Genomic DNA, 17,866 nt, shown 5'->3' with positions numbered 1-17,866 from the left:
GACTGCCCCCTAATTGGCTTAATGTCAGTGCACCAACAAACATTGGTTTGCTCTCTCTTCCTCTTTCATTTCCCTCTTATCTCTAACTATTGTAGTTTCTGATTATGTAAAATGATTCATTGGGGAGGCTATTCTCCCAAAGAATCACAGTGGGGGGGGGATTGTGAAAGGGAATTATTTGTTCTTTTTGTCTATTCTAAGTTTACACTTACCAAAAGGGAATACTTTATTCTCTTTGCCTAGTTGGAGCTGACACTTTGGTTAACATTAACTTAAGTACCCCTACTTAGTACCAAACTAGAATGAAGACAGAATTAACTCTTCTTTGTCTACCTTTTAAAGTGAATCAGCAAAAGATTGAACACCCTACTTAGTGCTAGGTGAGAAGCCAGCAAGATACTTGGAGAGCTCCACCCGTTTTTTTTTTTAACTCAATCAGTCAGAAACTTGTGAATTCTTTAAGAGTTCACATAAGAATTCATACCCTCAGAAACTGTTCAGTCAGGAAACTGAGAACCTTTTTGATGAGAAATTGACCTTCAGAAGGTAAGAAGTAGATCCCACAGACACTGTCAGAGGGCAGTGCTAGACAATTTGGAAACTGTGATTGGCCCTTGTGAAGAGTGTAGGTGACAAGAAGTCACCATAAAAGCAAGCCAAACTCCCTCAGAGCAGATTGTCTTTGAGAAGATAGTCTGAAGAAATTGTCTTCTGGAGATAGTCTTCTAACTGGGAAGAGTCTTCAAGGGAACTTTGCTGGAGACTGTGGCTTGGAGCTCAGCTTCAACTTAGATTGACTCCTGGACTACTTTGTTCATTGAGTGAAAGGCTGACTACTTTCCTAGTTTCCTAAGAGACTAACTTCCATCTTGGAGGAGTCTGTGTGTTTACTCACTACCAGTCTTCCTGATTGAGAGCTAATTAATCTCTGCCTTGATTAAGCAGACCCCGGGGCAAAACATTTAGGTTGATAGGATAGATAACTTCTCTATCCCCCTCACATTTCTCTTCTTTATTATTTCCTCTCTATTTATAAATACTTGTAAATAAATTTCTGGCTCAAGATGTAATAAATATTGACAACCACATAATTTTATAAAATTGTGTCCAACCATTAATTTTCACCTTTACTCTTCTCTCCTCTACCTCTTTCAAGCTTTAACTGGCCTTCCTAGAATGCCTGGCCTAGAATAGAATACAGGATACCAGATATGGCTAAGTCAGGCAGATCCTCCTTAAGTGTCAACTCTAGCTTTTCCTTTTGCCCCCAACTCCAACATACATTAGCCCTCCCTAGCCTCAGTACTTAGCTAGAAAACTTTGAACATACATGAAGACTAAGTGGAGACAATGCCATCCATGCTTAGTCTCTTCCCGATGTTCAGCAAATGTACCACATCCTGAGTGAGGGCTACTGGAATGGAAAGGCAGATACAGTGCTGAGCTGGCAAGCTAAATCTTGTCACATAGTAGGCTTATAGACATACTTTTCCCCTTACTTTCCCCTTTGACATTGACCTTCATTACCATTCATACTGGAGATCGTCTGTCTCTCACCCAGCTTGTTTCTCTGGGGCTCCCCAAATATTCATTAACCCCCTCGACTCCAAGGATTCACTTAGGTAACCCTGAATAGATCAAGCCTCTGTCAATTCTGTCTAGTCAGGATCAGGACTCTTTGTTTTTCTAGGTTCTCTGCGTGCTCAGTAAATATGTCAAGTCAGAGGTGAGGGTGACAGTTGCTCACAAGGAGAAATTGGACACATTACCAGAACTTAGGATGATTCACAGAGTAGTTTTGTCTATGACACAGAGACTAAAATACCCCACCTTTCCACTGTCAACATGGAATTTAGGAATCCCAAACTTGTGGCCTAGTGGGATCTGATGAACCCCAAGTTTCAGGACTAGCTTATAGGTCAGAGACCCCAAAGTTCCCATGGGCATCTAACCTGAAGGGAATCCCAGGCTAGCAATTTCAGACTGAGAGGGAGACCCACAGGGGAATGACAATCCTAGTTGGGTGAGACTAAGCATATACTAGGTATCCTTTAGTATCCATTGTAAGTAGCCCCTTTCCTTACACCCTAGCCTCTAGCTATGATTCCTTTACCAAGCTGAATGGTATCCTGTCAGTGTAGTTTGAACACTCCCATTTTCTTTGTGGCTATAGTGATGTCAATCATCTTTCCTTGTCCCTGGATCCCTCAAATGGTATATAGGTTCCCCAAATTCTTTTGTTCCTCAGAGTCATCATCCAGCGTGGTGGCACTCCCTAGGAATAACATCCCCAGGGTCCAGGGTTTATACCCTGAAAAAGTTGTGGCGCCAAACTCTGAGTAAAGGGCCAAATTGGACTTATCCCTATCCTGATTAAAGACTTGGTTTTTCTGACTATTTAATAGTTCTGTGTTATTTCCAAGTTAATACCACCTAAAAGTGGGACAAACCCTTAATTGGCTTAATGTCTGTGCACCAGCAAACATTGGTTTGTTCTCTCTTCCTCTTTCATTTCCTTCTTATCTCTAACTATTGTAGTTTCTAATTATGTAAAATGATTCATAGGGGACACTAGCCTCCCAAAGAATCACAGACAAAAGATGAATGTCTTGCAGTCTAATCCCAACATGAGTTGGATTGGACAGAAGAGACAATAGGTATAAGCTGTAGGATCAGAGATTCTAGATGTAGAGCTAGTAGCCTTAGGTGGTCACTGGATCCAATTTCTGTCATTCTACAAAAAGGAAACTGAAGACATGGAAATGAACATATCTTGTTCAAATGTGATCCCTGGTTAACTTAGACAATAGAGCCATACTTTTCCCATCATACCACCCTGAACAAAGTTCATTCTCAGGGAGAAACTGGCAGACACAAGCTCCCAGGAATGCCTTTGGGGCTGGAAAGGGCAGGTAAGATAGTTATCCAGAGGTAAGGGTAGAAAAGTGGCTACTTTGGCATTAACCACAAGGCAGGGAAATGGTTATTTTGGTAAATAGGCATAAGGCCAGTGTCTTATTATTACTGCAACCAGGATAGGAGGTCAGAGTGGGCCCACGAAACCTGATGGGGAGTTGCCATAGTGTTCTGGATAATTCCCTAAGCCTCAGACCAGGAGAGCAGCAGTGCTGGACCCAGAGCCATTGGTCATCATCATCATAATTAATAATAATTCTTATTTTTATATAGTTTTAAAGTTTACAAAGCTCTTTCCCCATAAGAAACCTATGTGGACTTCCTAGACTGCAGCTACTACACATCTGGACTTTAAGATTTGATTCAATTTCATTTCATTAACATCAGATTAATTCTATAGAGATCTTTTGATCTTTTCTTCCTGATTCTGTCATCCTTTGTGTTAGTTGTCCCCTCTGGCTATGGATCCTCCTTCACATCAGCCCTGTGGCTCTGTATTGGATTCTTCCTGCTTTGCCCAGCTTCTCTTCCCACTCCCTCCATCCCCATATATCATTCTGTACCTTGGCTTGTTACCCTTCCCTCCTTGGACACACTTTCTGCATATTTGTACTGTTGAAAGAGTTATGCTGACTCAGTGACCCATAGTTCCTAGATCTGCTTGTCAATCAGTGTTGGGAGATGTTCTGTTGGGGAAAATAACACCAGATCTACAGATTTTTGCATTATCTGCTCTGTCATAGACCTCAACCTGTGATGTTTGTGTCCCCACTTGCAAATTGTCATATTCTCATGCCTTGGGGAGGAACTGAGATACAAGAGCCCCACATCCTCTGCTGCCATCGACCTATCTGAATTATCTGTATCTCACTACAAAAGTTTGAAGTAGACAAAAACCCATATTCCCAGGCAGTGCCTGCGAGTCTCCTCTGAAAGCTGCAGCTTCCCCCAGAGAACTAAAGGCTCAGACCCATTGCAGAAGGGATCAATTTATAGCAGAATGAAATGAAATGCCTCCACTGATAAACATTGGAATGCTGCTTCTGCCAACTGTATAAGGAATATACATGTATGCTTTTGTTTAAATGTATGATTCTGCGCACCGAAGGAGAGTTTCTTGCCTCTCTGTGCCTCTATAAAAACCACCTCAGCCTCCTTGTTGGGAGCGGCTCCCCTCTGGGGCCACCCCACTGGTCAGTAAAAAAGGTAATGGTTCCTATACTTTGGACTTTTGGGTGTCTGTTCATGCTATATCAGTTTGCTCCAAAACAAATCACCAATAAAAGATGCCCCCATCTTGAAGTTCTTTGCTGATCTCCAGTGATCGGACTTACAATAAATTCCTTTTAATTGTCTTTGTCCTGAGTTTTGCCTGGTGAAGTCAGCCTGTAGTTTTTTTTGGTTTTTCTATGGGCTTTTCCCACCTGTCTATCACTGTGGGAAGGCCTGAAAGTGGGCTAGAGTGTACCACCCTTCCCAATGGTTAGTGAAGCAGTGAAGTGGTAGAGAATTTGGTTTTCCAACACTGTATTTGGGTAAAGAAGAAATAGGCCCCCCAAACCCAATTTTGACTTTTTTCCACTAGTGCAGGAAGAAGATTCAAGAAGAAGAAACGACTCAAGTAGGAGAGTAAGGTGAGTAAAGCTCTTTCATGGGCTTCCCAGGGGAGAATACTTAGGAAAATCCTACCAGGTAAGTCCATGAGTGAGATATGAGGCTGTGTAGAGAAGGGAAAATTTATGGACAAAAAGAAAAGAAATGTTTTGGCCAGATAAGAAATTGGTCCGGTTATGTATGCTGATACTCAGCCAGAGGTGTATTCTTTAAACATCTATAGTCTAGATGGGATTCTTAGCACTTTAGAGAAAGGCTATGGAATAACATTTGCCCCTCATTGTCTTATGGAAAAGTGATTAGGAAAAGGAAAGAGAGATTTAGAAAAACCCATAGAGTAGCTGAGAGGAAGGACCAACTAACCCCATCCTTCAGCCACTGGGACCTCTTATCCTACCCCAACTATCACCTGAGCCCAGATCCTTTGGGGATATTGGGGATAAATATTAAAAATGAGTGATTATTTGAAAACTCATTGTATCAGCCCTGCGGACCATGTGTCGTGATATTCTGAGGTACTGAAATTTTAGAAACTGGAAACTTTCATATTTGTCTAAAGTACAGAAGAAGTTTTGGCTAAAACGATTTGGCTTTCACTTATGAAAATTATGAGATAGTTAATTATGTTGGTAGGGGTTATTATCATAATATCAAAAGCTATCGAGTATTTACATGGGCGTATTCTAAAAGAGAAACGGGATAATTGATTACTGTGGGGGAAAGGTACAAAGAAAAGACCTCGGAAAAATCTTTGTAAACTTACAAGGTTTCATGTGATCATCTGGTCACAAACTCTGATTAACTCTGGACTAAAACTTACTGTGTTGTGAAATTCCTACTGATTAAATGGGATACACATTTATCCCATATCCTTTTCTTCTTCTCCTAGAGTCTAAACTCATCCTGCTATAAAATCCATCTCTAGAAATCAAGAACATAATTCTATTTGCTGTAATATGTATAGGATTAAGTTCCTGCTGCTTCTTTCAGAACAATGTGGGGATAATTAAACAAAGATGAAAAAGTCTATGAAAGAAATCTCTTAATTTATACGTCAGGTACTTCTGGTTTTTTGTCTTTTTGCTTTAAGGAATAGGATTTCAGTGCAATCAGGTATCTTAGAAGAGAGTAACTTAGAAGCTATCTTGTGTTACCTTAATGGACAATCTCATTTTCTTTACAGTTGTCATTTTATCTGGTTAAAACTCGTGTGTCCAGCATGTCCTGAAAAGCAGCCGAACTACTCAAGAGTTACCTTAAAGGGCATCCCTTTGTCTAAAGCAGTGGCTTTTGTTTGTGTTGATCAGAACACAGTTAATGACATCATGTTTTACTATAAACTGTTCTCTGTATACAATTTGGGATTCTTATATTTACACTCTAATTGAAAGCCTGTTGTTTGTCATTAAACATCTTAAAGAAAATTCACTTGTGCAATGTTGAACCTAGGGATGAACAGCCTTTACTTACCATGAGTACAGAGAGCTACGTATGTATTTGTGCATGGGACTAGATCCTTAAAGTATCTCCATCTCCTAAGGAGAAATTAACAGGAAGGAAAACAAAATTTTTTCAAGAAAGCAACAAATGAAATGATTGTGTCAAACAAATTCTTCTAATGGAATCTATAGGCCTTGAGCTTATTCTAATAACAGATTCTGAAAAAGCCTTGAATGTGTTCTAGTAGTAGGTTCTAGATACTGGGTTCAGGATTTTACATATAAAATTGCATCAACACATCTAAAGAAGAGAGATAGAAATAGCAAGTGATATCAATATACGTAATGCACATTATACATAGATATACATATTATATACCTGAAATTCTCAGAAGTTTCAAGTGAACTATGGCTGGCTAAATCAATGCTCTTCTTATAGCTTGATTGTCAGTAGCATCAGAACCACAAGCTTCAAGCTAGTTTTCACTGTATGAATAAGTTATTGGAAAAGAAGAATTAAGGATAGTGTATTAGGTTTCCAAAGGATTTTAGAATTGCCTGGATTCTCTGCAAGTTATTGTTCAAAGAAAAGTATTTGGGCTTTTACCCTGATTGACCAGGCAACACTCAGGCCAAAGAGGATCAAAAGGAATTTATTATAAGTACGTCAATGTAGCAACACATTGATGGGCTGATCACTGGAGATCAACAAATGGTTTACAGGTGGGCCAGCTTTTATCCATAACTTTCATATTGTAATAAGGACAATTTGTCAGCGAAAGATGCTGGGGCCTTGCATCTCAGCTCCTCCCCAAGTAGCAAGTGCATGACAATTCAGATAGGATTACAAGCATCATGGGGGGGGATGTGACAAAGAGCAGGTAATATAAAAAGTTGCAGAATTTTGCCATCTCCTTCCCCAAGAGACCTTCCCCCAACAATGACTGACAAGCAGGTCTGGGATCTATGAGTCACTGAGTCAATGTAACTTTCAGTGTCTGCCTTGTGACTCACCTCTCCCAGGATCTGTGTACCTGCCCCCTGGCCCCAAAACACAAGCTTATCTCAGTTCTCTCCACACTATGGTCTTGAATACACACACAGACATAGACAGACAGACAGACAGACACACACACACACACACACACACACACACACACACACACACTCCTCCAAGGTCTGGAATCCTGTAGTTGGTAGGGACAGCAAAGAATACCTAGTCCACAAAGTCACTGATCCAGAGTCACCTCAGCAGTATCCAAGGAAAAGGGCCTTCCAGTCTAGCCTTGAAGACCTCCCCTGAGGGGACACTCCCTATCTCCTGAGGTAGCACATTATACTTTTAAATAGCTCTAATATTAGGCTGTAAGACTTCTAAGGAGAACAAGTTTCAATTTAATTTTTACTGGTAGGCCTTTGGGTCTTCAAGGGAGAAAGCCCTTTAAGCCTGCTCTGCTCCAACTTAAATCATGCTAATTTCCATAACTGATATATAAACATGAGACTCCATGAACTCCTTCCTCATCTGGGATACCCTGGACCATAACTTTTCAGTGTACTTTCTAAAAGATCCAAGGATGAACCATAACTGACCATATGTGGCCCAAGACAGGTAGAACAGAAGAGGAAGACCCTTCCTTCATCCTGGCCACTCTGCCTCTTCTAAGGCAGCTTCACTAGTAATCTGGATACCTTCTCAAATTGGTGATCCCCACTGGGCCTGCCAGTCACTGAAATACCCATAGACCTTTGTTGGATAAGCTGTTGTCTCATCACCCATCCATCTCCTGAAGCTACTGCTTTGAAGAGAGATGTTTACAACCCAAGTTTAAGATTTGATATTTCATCTGAATGCATTGAATCCAGTCAAGCTTAATTAAAATACTCCTGGATCCTATTATATGCCTATTCCTTTTAGCTTTGAAACCTTATACTCACCAGCCCCTGACTGACTCCATGCTTATTCTCAAACCCTCATGTGCATCAACCTTGAGCATTTGCTGTTACCTTACTCCTCCAACACACCTGCCCTGCCCATCTGGGCTTACTGGATGCCCTTCTCACTCTTCTGTGCCTCTGGAACTAACCATATATATCATCAGTATTGTCCTGATGCTGTTACATTCAGCACTCTACAGACTAAGGTTTCATAATCATCTGATCTATAACCCAGTTCTTACCCAGAAACTAAATCCCCTCCGACAGTGCCACTCCTCATCTTTCCTTATTCTCTTGCTCTGCCCCTAACTCTCATCCCTCCTAGATTTTTTCATTACCCATTGATGCACAAATACATATTGTGCATCATAGTCTTTGAAACTCCATGTGGTATCAGTGATGGACAAGGGGTCCAGGATCTGGTACTACGGGGAAGGAAGAACAGCATGAGAAATTCTTTTTACAATGCCTGACACTAGTCTAAGGAAGTCCAAGGGTAAGACCTGCCTGAGATGCTCATTACCAATAGGATCCTGGGAAAGGCCCTAAACTACCTTGGTCTCAGGTCTCACATTTGTCAAATGAGTAGGGTGGAATTGAAGGCCTTTGAGGTCCCTTTCAACTCTCAATCTGTGGCCTTATCTTCCTCTGAGAGTGAATATGCCTGAGGTAAGAGCTGTATAGCTCAGGTTGAGAATAGAGTAGCTAGTGGGGGTGGGAAGTGGGGATACCAGTATTCCAGGGTTGCTAGGGACAACAAGGTCAGAGGGGTTTTGTTCATTCAGCAGAATTATAAAGTGATCCTGGCTCTGTAGGATGTGATTGGATGCTCATCCTAGAAGTACTCTCTTAGTATCTTTCATTAGTTAGGGCAGTATCTCAGATTCTGATAGCCTTGGAGGTTTCTAAAGCATTTTATTTCCCAGAAGGGTTCTGCCTTATGACTCCCCACTGTGCAGCCCATTCGTATTTTCCCTCACCTCTTGATACACATTGACACTTCAATCCTCTCTACTCAGTATGATCCCCAAAACACACTCCTCCCATCTATGTCTCATGTTGCTTTATCCTAGACGTAGTTGATATCCAGTAGACCTACCAACCATTGAAATATCCACAGACCTTTGTCAGATGAGCTGATGTCTCAGCATCCATCTCCTACTTAGAATTTCTCAGCCAGATGTTTATGAGCAAGATGTTTACAAAATTTAATCTGATACTTCATATGACTGAAGTTTCTTTCATTGGGTTCAATCAAAATCAACAGAAATCTTTTTGAATCACCTTATTTGTTGATCCCTCTTTGCTTTGAACTGTCAGAGACAGCATCCCTTTGACTCTGGGCTTGTCCTCAGACCTCCTAATGTGCATCAACCTTGAGTCCACTTGTGCTATTCCCTTGTCCCTGTAAAAATGGAGACTTGAATCCATGACTTCAATCCCCAGAAGTCCTTGCTCCACTACCCCAGAATACTTTGTAGTATCACTGAATTCTCACCTGCGCCGAGAGCGAGATGGGGTATTTAACCTGGTTGTGAATAGGCTCTGGCCTTTTTTTCTACTTCCACTTTGGAGCACTCGCGGCTCTCCACCTAGCAGGCAAGATGTGAGTGGTTGTGAATAGGCTCTCTGGGCCTACACACATGCTTTTCTTACTTGTGTTTTCTTTATATTTTAATCTTCAATAAACCTCATAAAAATATAATACTCCTTGCAGAGAGAAACTAATTTCTACCTGCCTCAGTTTCCCCAAAATTTTAATCTTTACACCCCCTCAAAAACACTTGCCCTACAACTGTTGCCCTTCCCAATTACTCCCCTGTACCTCTGGAATTAAGCCTAAGTCCTCATAGATACCAGTCTTGTCCTGAAGTACTATCATTTGACATTGCTGGTACATTCAGCTCTGTACTGAGTCCCACTGTCCTGTACTCCAGTTCTTACCCAGAAATCTCAACCCCTCCTCTTCAACCCACTTCTCATCTCTCATTATTGTCTTTTCTTGTCTCAAACTGTCATCCATCTTGTATTTTTCATGGGTCTCCATATACCTATTGTTTCTCCTCACTTACCTATTGTCTCCCAAGCATACATTGGTCCTGAAATTCCATATGGTGTCAGTGATGTACAAGGCATTTTGGGTCAGATACTAGGTAAAAGAAGAGCAAAATTGCCAACAATACATGACAAAACTGGGATCTAGGAAGACTTGGGCTGTGGCATGCCTTAGAAACTCATTAACTATAGTATCCTGGGCAGGGCACTTTGTTCTCTTGGTCTCAGGTTCACCATTTGTAAATCGAGTGAGGACATCTGAGGTCTCTTTGAGCTTCCACTCTGTGGCCTTATGTGCCTATAAGGGGGAGTGTTGTTGAGGCAACAGCTTTTTATGTCAGAATGGAAGTGGAGTGGGCTGGGAGAATGTGGGAAGACTAGCATTCTAGGGTTGCTAGGGAGAAGAAGGTCAGAGGTCTGCTGTTCATATAGGAGAATTATGAGGTCATGCTGGTTCTGCAGGACCTGATTGGTGCCCAGCACAGTTGTAGGGCTCATCCTTCAACTAGGTGCTCTTATTATCTCTCAGTGCAACATTTCCCATTTTGGTAATATTTGAAGATTTCCAAAACACTTTATTCCCTAGAAGATTGTCTCATGACTCTCCTCTGTATAGCTCTTCTGTATTTATCCTCAGTCTCTTCATATACTTCAGTGCCCTTTTCACCCTGATCCCTAATGCACATCTGTCCCATCTGTGCCTTGGGTTGACTTATCATAGACATAGTTTATATTCAGTGGACCTACTGACCACTGAAATACCCACAGACCTTTGTCAGATAAGCTGATGTCTCATCACACATCCCCTACTTAAAGGCAGATGTTTATGATCCAAAAATAAGACTTGATATTTCATCTGATTAAGTTTTATTTCATTGTGTTCAGTCAAGCTCAATTGAAATCTTTTTGGATTCTCTTTTCTGTCTATCCCTCTTACCTCTGAACCCTTTGAGACACCATCCCTCTGATTCTGTATTTGTCCTCAAATATAATGTGCATTAACCTGGAGCCTTGCTGCTGTCTTGCCCCCTGAAACACACCTGCTTTCATGTGTCTGTACTTAGCTGCTGCCCTTCCCATTCACTTTCCGGTAAATCTGGAAGCAAACCCCTTGCCTGGAAGTCATATAATTTGGCTTAACACTGGTACAGTAAGCATTATACTGACTAAGTCTCAACATTCCTCTGTTCTATACCCTAATTCTTACACAGAACTACTCCCCCCTCCTCTCCAACCCACTCCTCATCTCTTTCCTTACCCCTAACTGCCATCCACTGTAGAATTCTTTCCATCTTAGAATTCTTTTCTTATCTAGTGGGCCCCACATACACATTATGCCTTTTTACATACCTATGGTCTCCTCAGCATGATTTCTCCATGTGGTATCAATGATATACTAAGGGTTCTAGGTCCAGTCCTAAGGGAATGAAGAGCAGTATTACACATAGAGTATTACAATACTAGACCCAAGGCCCAGCAAGACCTAGGTTTAGACCTACCTCATTAAGAGTAGAATCCTGGGAAGTTCCTTAGCTCTCTTGGCTTCAGGTTCCACATTTGTCAAAGGAGTAGTTTGGACTTGACATCTGAGATCCATTTGAGCTTTCAGTCTGTGACACTGTTTTCCTTTGAGAGGGAATATGCCTGAGGCATGCTTTCCTTGTCAGGGTGGGAGTGGAGTGGGCTGGGGGAATGTGGTAAGACCATCATTCCTGGGTTGCCAGGAACAACAAGGTCAGAGGTGTGTTGTTCATACAGAAGAATTATGAGATCATCCTGACTCTACAAGATTTTATTGGTGCCAAGGACAGTGGTAGGTCTCACTCTCTGAGGAGTCTCTTTTAGTGCCTTTCATTAGGAAGGACACTATTTAAAATTTATTCAATGTTTGAAGGTTTCTAAAGCAGTATATTCTCCAAAATGCTGCCTTGTGATATCCCTCTGGAGAGCCCTTCTGTTCTTGCCTTCAGCCTCTTGATATTGACACTTCAGTATCATCCCCAAACCACATCTATCCCAACTTGAGTTGCCTCCTCATAGATATCATCGATTACCCTGGATATCAACCCCTGAAATGCCTATGGACTTTTGTTGGATGAGCTGATGTCTCAGCACCATTCCCCTAGCTAGACATTCTGATCCAGATGTTTAAAAGCCAGGTATGAGACCCCATATTTCATCTGATTAAGGATTCTTTCACAGGGTTCAGTCAAGCTCATCTGGAATCTTTTTGGAACCCCTTATGTGTCTAACCCTCTGAGCTCTCATCCCTCTGACTCAGTGCTTGTTCTCAAACTTCCCAATGTTTATCATCTTTGAGCCTCTGCTTTTAACTTGTCTCCTCAGTCATTTAAGACCCTCATAGATATCAGTCTTGTCCTGAAGTTCAATGATTTGCCTTAATGCTGGTACATTCTGCTTTGTACTGACTGAATCTCAACCCTGAATCTCTGTTCTCCACCCCAATTGTTACCTAGAAATCACACCCTCTCCTCTCTAAACCACTGCTCCTCTCTCATTATTCTCTTTCCTTGCCCCTAACTGCCATCCATTGTAGAATTTTTTCCTTACCCATTGGCCCACACCTATCCATTATGCCTCTTTATGTAGCTATAATTTCCTAAATGTGATTGTTTATTAAATTCCATATGGTGTCAGTGATGTTCCAATGGTCCTAGGTCTTGTTCTAGGGTAAGGAAGAGCAGCATTGCTGATAGAGTATTACAGTGCTGGACCCAAGGCTCATCAAGATCTAGGTCCAGACCTGCCTCAGATACTCATTCAGTGTAGGATCCTGGTTAAGTTCCTTAGCTTTCTTGGTCTCAAGTTTCTCGTTAGTTAGAGGAGTGGTTTGGACTCGAAGACATTTGATGTCCCTTTGAGCTTTCAGTCTGTGGCTCTGTTTTCTTCCTCTCAGAAGAAATATGAAGAATATGCCTGGGATGTCATCTTTCCTTGTCAGGGTGGGAGTGGAGTGGGCTGGAGGGAAGTGGGAAGAAGATCATCACTCTAGGCTTGCTGGGAACAACAAGGTCAGAGGTGTGTTGTTCATACAGCAGAATTATAAGTTCATCCTGGCTCTGCACAATGTGATTGGTGCCTATGAATGTGGTTGGTCTCACCCTAGAAGTAGCTTCTTTTAGTATGACTCATGAACAAGGGCAGTATCTCACACTTTGGTAATGTTTGAAGGTTTCTAAAGCACTATATTCTTTAGAAGACCGCCTTGTGACTACCTTCTACAGAGCCCTTCTGTGCTTGCCCTTAACCCCTTGATACACACTGACATTTCAGTACCCTCTGCCCTGTGACGTCCAATACAAGTCTGTCCCATCTCTGCCTCCAGTTGCCTTATCATAAACATTGTTAATACCTATCAAACCTGCCAAGCACTGAAATACCCCCAGATCTTTGTTAAATGAGCTGACATCTCATCACTCATCCCTTAGCTGGTTCTTCTGAGCTGGATGAGCCAAGTGTAATACCGAATGTTTCATCTGATTAAGGTTTATTTTATTGAGTTCAGTCAAGCTCAAGTGAAATCTTTTTGGATTCCTTTATCTGTCTATTCTTCCTGCTTTTGAGCCTTCAGAAACACCATCACTTTGATTCTGTACTTGTCTTCAAACCTCCTATTGTTTATCAGTCATGAGTCTTGCCCCTGCAATACACCTGTACTTATCTGCTGCCCTTCCTATTCACACCTTTGTATATCTGGAACTAAACCTTAGACTCTCATATATGTCTTTTCCTGAAATCCTAGCATTTCTCTTAATTCTTGTACCTTATACTATGTACTGACTTAGTCTCAGTATTCCTCTGTTCTAGAACTCTATTCTGACCAAAAAAATCACAACCCTTCCTCTCCAACCCACTCCTCATCTCTCATTATTGTCCATCTTAGAATTTTTTCTGTACCCATTGGCCTACAAATACATATTGTTTCTCCTTACTTACCTATTGTCTCCTAAGCATACATTTGTCCAGAAATTCCATGTGGTATCAGTGATGAACAAGGAGTCCTATGTATGATCCTAGGGGATGGAAGAGCAACATTAGAGACAGTGTATTTCAATCCTGGACCCCAAGCTCAGGAAGATCTAGGTCAAGATCTGCCTCAGATACACATCAAATGCAGGATCCTTGGAAAGTCACTTAGCTCCCTTGGTCTCTTGTTCCACATTTGTCATATATGTGGTTTGGATCTGAGGACTTCTAAGGTCCCTCTAGCTTTCAGTCTGTGGTTTTATCTTCCTCTCAGTGGGTATATGCCTGAGGAATCACCTTTCCTTTTAGGGGTGGGAGTGGACTGGGCTTAGGGGAAATGGGCCAACCAGAATTCTTGGTTTGCCAGGGATAACAAAGCCAGAGGTCTGTTGTCCATATACCAGAATTATAAAGTCATCCTGGTTCTACAGGATCTGATGGCACCCAGGATAGTGGTAGGATCATCCTAAAAGTATCTTCTCTTATTATGTCTCATTAGCAAGGCAGCATCTTCAATTTTGGTAATATTAGAAGGTTTCTAAAGCACTTTATTCTCTAGATGACTGCCTTGTGACTTCCCTCTGCTCAATCTTTCTTTACATGCCTTCAGGCTCTTCATACACATTGTCCCTTGTAAACCTTAAAATTTCCCAGACCCTGCTTTATAAGATTGGATTAAGACCACTACCCATTTGGGCAGTGAACTCTACTTAGATCAGGAATGTGAGAACTCTACTTCACCTACTTAAGTTTGCCCTAGGGGAAGATAAAGTTGTGAACTCTTTTCTAAACAATGAAAGTACTTAAACCCATACTTATAATAAGGCAAAAAGGGTGCTAAGTACCTATAAAGGTCAAGCAACTTGTGAATTTACAAGGAACAAAGAACTGGGAAACTTACTCAGAGCTTTCCTGGTGTGAATTACTCAAAATTCCACACCTTCTTAGGTGTGGACTAAGAATGGTCTGTCCTTTGAAAAAGGTCTACTGTGATTGGTGGATGTAAGAATTTAGGGGAGGTGACAAAGGAGAAAATGCCCTATATAAAAAGATGAGAAATCTGAGTAGAGGACAGTCAGCTGGGAAAGGCTGAATTGAAGGAGGCAGCTGGCCAAGGCTGCCTTGAAGGGTCTCTCTCTCGGGACTCTCTCGGGGACATTCAACACATTCAGATTCAGGCATTGAGCTGGTGGAGTCAGCTGAGATGGAGCTGGCCTGGTGTCACTAGAATCCTTGCTTAGACAGATTTTGTGGTGAGTGATAAAAGACTGACTGATCTCTCTCTCTTAAGACTCAGGTCTAGGCCATGTTGGCTTAAGGCCCTTCAAACTTATTCCTTTCTTACTCTTTCTCTTTTTCTTTAATTCCTCATTGTATTATTAATTAAATTCTCTATAAAACCCAGTTGACTTGGGTGTATTCATAATTGGGAATATTTCCCTGGCGACCACCTTATATTTGATTTAAAAACAAAACACTGTAGTGAAAACATATTTCCTGCGGTTCACAATTTTACTCACCCACTCTTATATCTACTACAATTTAGTTCTTCCACTATTTTACTTATTACAGTTTATGGCATCCCACTCTTTTAAATGTCACACTCTTCAGTTCTGTCCATGATGTGATCTCCAGTACACATCTGTCCCATCTATGCCTCAATTTGCCTTATCACATACATAGTTGATATCCACTGGGTCTGCCCACCAAAGAAATACCTAAAGACCTTTTTCAGATGAGCTGATGTCTCATCACCAAGCTGGCCTTTCTGGGTCATATGTTTAGAAGCCAAGTTAAAGTCTTATTATTTCATTTGACTAAAATGTATTTCATTGGATTTGGTGAAGCTTCACTGAAATTTTTTCCAATTCTACTATCTTTGACCATATTATCTTTGAGTCTTCAAAAACTTGCCCTCTGACTCAATGCTTATCATCTAACACCCTAATATTCACCACGCTGGAGCATTTGATTGTGATTTTGCCCCCAGGCACACCACTCTTGCACATTTGTCCTTCCCATTTCCCTTTCTCCTCTTTTCCACCTCTGGAACTAACCCTAAGCCTTCATAGATATCAGTCTTATAAAATGCTATCATTTTGCTTAATAATAGTATATTAGCTCTCTAGACACTGTCTCAATATTAATTTCTCTTATACTCCAATTCTTACCCATAAATCACAACCCCTCCTCTCCAACCCATTCTCAATCTCTCATTATTCTCTTTCATTGCCCCTAACTGCCATCCATTTTAGAATTCTTTCCTTTCCCATTTGTACACAAATTCATATCTTGCCTTTTTACTTACGTATGGTCTCTTAATCATCTCAGGTCAGTTCTTGGGGGTGGCAGATCAACCGCTTTCCATGTCAGGGTGAGAGTGGAGTGGCCTGGGGGAAGTGGGAGGAACAGCATTCCTGAGTTGCCATGGACAACAAGTTCAGAGTTCTGTTTTTCTTATACTAGAATTATGAGGTCATCCTTTCTTTGCAGGACCTGATTGGTGCCCAGAACAGTGGTAGGGTAGGTGCTCTTAGTATCTTTCCATAGCAAGGACAATATTTCACATCTTGGTCATGTTTCAAGGTTTATTAGACACTTTATTCTTCAGAAGACTGCTTTAGGTGTCATCTATGCCCAACCCTCTGTCAAGTCTGTTGATACATATTTCAGTTCCCTCCACATTATGATATCCAGTACACATCTATCTTATTTTGCCATGGGTTTCCTTATAGGATGTGTAATTGATAACCACTGGGCCTACCAACTACTGAAATACCCACAGACCTTTGAGTCAGATGAACCATTGTCTCATTACCATACCCTATCTGTCCCTTCTGAGCCAGATGTTTACAAGCCAAGTTTAAGAATTTACATTTCATCCGATTCAGGTTTATTTAATTGGATTCAATGAAGATCAACTGAAATTTTTTACATACCCTCCTCTGTCCATCTCTCTTAGCTTTTATCCCTCATACCCATCATTCTAATAATCCATTCTTATCTTCAAACTACCGAACATTCTTTGATCTTGAGACTTTGCTGTTTCCTTAATTCCAGTCTAACACACCTAACTTGCATTTTGTAATTATCTGCTGCCCTTTCATTCACCCTCCTAGATGTCAGTTTTGTCCTGAAGTCTTGTGGCTTGGCAATACTGGTACTTTAAACTCTGTATAGACTGAATCTCAATATTCTTCTGTGGATAGTGTTTCTTCTTGTCAATCCCTCCCAGTTATTCTGGATCACTGCATTGCCACTAATGGAGAAGTCCATTACATTCGATTGTACCACCGTGTATTAGTCTCTGTGTGTAATATTCTCCTGGTTCTTCTCCTCTCACTCTGCATCAGTTCCCAGACGTCATTCCAGTTCACCTTGAATTCCTCCAGTTCATTATTCCTTTGAGCATAATAGTATTACATCACAAACATATACCACAATGTGTTCAGTCATTCCCCAATTGGAGGGCATCCCCTCATTTTCCAATTTTTTGCCAACACAAAAGAGTGCAGGTATGAATATTCTTGTATAAGTCTTTCCCCTTATTATCTCTTTGGGTTTGAACCCAGCATTGCTATGGCTGGATCAAAGGGCAGACAGTCTTTTAGCACCCTTTGGGCATAGTTCCAAATTGCCCTCCAGAATGGTTGGATCAATTCACAACTCCACCAGGAATGCACTAATGTCCCTACTTTGCCACATCCCCTCCAACATTCATTACTTTCTTTTACAGTCATGTTATCCAATCTGCTAGGTATGAGGTGGTACCTAAGATTTGTTTCAATTTGCATTTCTCTGATTATAAGAGATTTAGAACACTTACTTTTTCATGTGCTTATTGATAACTTTGATTTCTTTATCTGAAAATTGCCTATTCATGTCCCTTGACAATTGGGGAATCAATTGGAGAATGT

The 17,866-nt window shown here is 41.2% G+C and overlaps 1 long non-coding RNA gene across 2 annotated transcripts in view; it reads right to left on the bottom strand.

Moving 5' to 3' along the window:
- LOC103092071 (uncharacterized) overlaps positions 1 to 16,362 on the bottom strand; it is a 129,897-nt gene extending 113,535 nt beyond the window's left edge. Inside the window, exons 1-9 of one of the 2 annotated variants that reach the window (XR_008914763.1) lie at positions 16,258 to 16,362; positions 13,920 to 13,996; positions 11,462 to 12,941; positions 11,313 to 11,379; positions 9,980 to 10,056; positions 9,406 to 9,499; positions 9,192 to 9,312; positions 6,349 to 6,455; positions 5,874 to 6,065 (exon numbers count right to left, since the gene is read on the bottom strand). This is a non-coding gene — a long non-coding RNA (uncharacterized LOC103092071). Of the gene's footprint in view, positions 1 to 5,873; positions 6,066 to 6,348; positions 6,456 to 9,191; positions 9,313 to 9,405; positions 9,500 to 9,979; positions 10,057 to 11,312; positions 11,380 to 11,461; positions 12,942 to 13,919; positions 13,997 to 16,257 lie in introns of those variants that run through there. The other variant, XR_008914762.1, reaches the window with a different exon arrangement.
- Positions 16,363 to 17,866: the final 1,504 nt, after the last annotated feature.

The sequence above is a fragment of the Monodelphis domestica genome, chromosome X, assembly GCF_027887165.1.
Source record: "Monodelphis domestica isolate mMonDom1 chromosome X, mMonDom1.pri, whole genome shotgun sequence".
NCBI classification, from domain to species: domain Eukaryota; kingdom Metazoa; phylum Chordata; class Mammalia; order Didelphimorphia; family Didelphidae; genus Monodelphis; species Monodelphis domestica.
The sequence above is the reverse complement of the archived record's forward strand: the minus strand, read 5'-3'. Positions and strand labels throughout refer to the sequence as shown.